Source organism: Pyxicephalus adspersus, chromosome 1 (assembly GCF_032062135.1).
Source record: "Pyxicephalus adspersus chromosome 1, UCB_Pads_2.0, whole genome shotgun sequence".
NCBI lineage: Eukaryota > Metazoa > Chordata > Amphibia > Anura > Pyxicephalidae > Pyxicephalus > Pyxicephalus adspersus.
In genome coordinates, this window is record NC_092858.1 from 152,188,473 (window position 1) to 152,191,770 (window position 3,298).

The following is a 3,298-nucleotide window of genomic DNA, read 5'->3' on the forward strand; positions in this document are numbered from 1 at the left end:
GTTTGGGGAGGTTCCCCGCCCTTCTGTCTTTACCACCACACTCTTTATTCCGTCCAGCTCTGGAAAGAAGAGGGAAACGTAGACAGCACAGTATTGGTAGGCCCTGGTTTGTGGAGGGGTTGAGGGCTTTTCATGAGCAAAGGTAAGTGATTTTAACGAATGTTCCGCTTTAAATGTTATAGTTATGCATTTGTAACTACCCTGTGTGCTGACACAGCATATGATTGCTATCCATTTTTATTACACAGTATTTATATAGCACCAACATGTTACGCAGCACTGTAAGTCCATAGTCCCTCAAAGGAGCTCACAATTTATTAATGTTCCTACCATAGTCATATGTCATTAACATAGTCCAAGGTCAACATTGGGGGAAGCCAATTAACCTAACTGCATGCTTTTGGAATGTGGGAGGAAACAGGAGTATCCGGAGGAAACCTCCAAAGGTAGAACCTGAAACTCCATGCAGATAGTGTCCTGGCTGAGATTTGAACCTGGCACCTAGCACTGCAAAGGCCAGAGTGCTAACCACTGAGCCACCATGCTGCACACTAGAGACAACTATTGGCTAAATAAGCACAGTTTATTGGCACCACGCTTAACATAGCACTATGTGGTGTAGAATGTAGGGACATTATTGCTTGCACTTTAAATAGCAGATATACTGCGTGTATTAATTGTTATTGAAAGAACTGTATTGTGTATGCATTGTAATGTACTAAGAGTCGTTGGTGATTTTGTCCCCTCCATGTAGAAGCATATAAAGCACCCATCGTCTACTGAAACCAAAAGACAAGATCCTAGAATTAATCTGCCACCTTCTGGTATACGTTTGCATCACAGTTTTTATAATCATATGAGCACCCTTATATGACAACAGACAGACATTAGTCTGCACAAGAGGTGTAGTGGGGTGGGCATCACCCATGCCCTCACTTGAATAGCCTTCACTATTACCTTGCCCCCTCTTCTTTTTTTACGACTACACCCCTGGTCTGCACAGAACTGAAAATAACGCAGAAGAGTGTCCCATGCTTGTTTATAGGAGCAAAGGAGCATTGTGTAAATCTCCTTTAGTAGTCAGGCTATCCTAAAATCCAAAGTTGCAAAATTCCATGTAAACAGTTTGCATGCATGCAGGAATCTACTAGATTGGCTATTCTCAACCAGGGTTCTGTGGAGCGCTAGGTTCCTCCAATGTTGGCCAGGGGTTCCTTGAGCTGTTGCTGATTGACTGTCTAATTGATGATACCTGCATGGTTCCAGGGCCAGTGTCACTTGGTAGAATTAGTTGCATGACACAACCAATCTATTTAGCTGTCGGTATAACTGGTAATCTATTTATTATTGTAAGAAGGACATTCTTTCCACTGACCATCAATATGACTCTCAATATATTGGTTTTTGCTGGGATTCCCTGAGACCTAAAGAAAGCATTTCAAGGGTTCCTCGAAATGTAATAGATAAATCCTGTCACTAGAATCTTCTTGCTGAGGTCAACAAAAGGATTCCCAAACGAAACCACTTAGCAATCTATTTTATGGTCTGCCAAGTTCAATGGCAACACTCTTCCTAAGCTGGTAAAAGGGATCAGAACCCTTTTCTACATTACGTACCATTTTCATGAGCTCCCAGTCTCCTCAGTCTACAACATGACAAACACACTGAAGTTCCTGTTTAAATGATTTGAGTTCTCCTCCCCTTGCTAATATTATTGATATAACAGATTTTTCCATATAGGCTGTACTCCATAAAATATCTTTAAATTGCAGAAGTTACTCCACCCAACATCTGTGCTATCCAGTCACCATCCTAAACCTCACAAACTAAATGAAAGCAGCAGTACACAAACTAAAACATTTTACGCACAAAATGTCAAGACAAATATTGTTTTGAACTTTGAAAAGAAGTTTACAAAAACATTTGTTTTCCCAATAACCAAGGACACAGCTTTGTTCCCCAAATAAAACCCCAAAACAAAGACAAATAGCCATGACTTGTTCAGAAAAGGGACTCTACTAATATTTATAAAAATATGTGTAATGTATGAACAAATGTATAAAGTGTGATTAGATATACACAGTATGTGCCAGTCATTATAAAGCCAGGATAACATAGAATATAGTTCACACCCTGGCCATTTATTGTCACCATGCCTAAATACTTAAGGGACAAAGGAACTATGAATGTATACGGCAAAATTAATATCCAAATGCCTTCTATTTCAACAATGCAATTCCTAGAGTTAGATTTATAACCATAGCTGTAGAATGCTGGCAAACCCATCATATAAATTTTAGGTACAACAACAAATTTCTTACATATGCCTGATGATAGTAATAATGAGGGCACATTTTTGACTTCACATTAATCTCCCATTAAAAAGGGCAGCATTTCAGTCCACTTCAGCTGTGAAAATGACTCCACTATCGGACAGCGGTTGCCAACCAGTGGTCTGCGACAAAATTTTGTTGGCACACTGAAAAATTTGGACATTATTTACAATTTTTTTTGTTTTAATGATAATCAAACAAGAATAATAATCCAATAAATTCTTATATTCTGAATGACAATTTTCACCCGTCAATGTCAGTGTAATGTTAAGTTGTATGAGGCAACCTTTGCCAAGCCGTACGCTTCAGTATTGTTTCCACCATTACAACAGTCACCCCGCTCCGCCAATACCGATTCTCATCCGATTGTTTTATTTTTTTCTCAGATGCTGTTTAAGGTAAGTATGACCTTACCTGTGTAATTTCTTTAACTGTTATATTTAATGACATCAAACAGTTTGACTTTGATAATTATCATTTCTTGTTTGGTCTTAGGATTCAAATGAATAAAAACCCATAATGAGTGAGTGAGAAAGAGTGAGAAAAAGCAAACAAATATTTTGCATTTCCTTAGTAATACCAAAGATAATGCAACTAACGATTATAGTAACAATAGTAATACTTCACTTAACTGTAAGCTGATCATTATTTTACAAATGTATTTAGCTTTTTAAATAAATTCATATTATTGGTCTGTAGGATTTAAAATTTGAACTTAGTGGTCGTGAGGTCCGAAAGGTTGGTGACGGCTGCTATAGGATATCCTAAAATAGGTCTAGGGAGAGCTGTACCCCCATAGTTACTCCATAGGATGTAGCTGAAGCTGATATTCAGATGAAGAATAATGTAGTTTAGTACTCAGGACAATTAAAAATTCACAGTGCTGGCCTTGTATCTTGAGTAAGTATGATCATCTGAAAAATAGTTGTGTGTTAATGTTTTTTGGACTTCAGATGTTCTTGTTT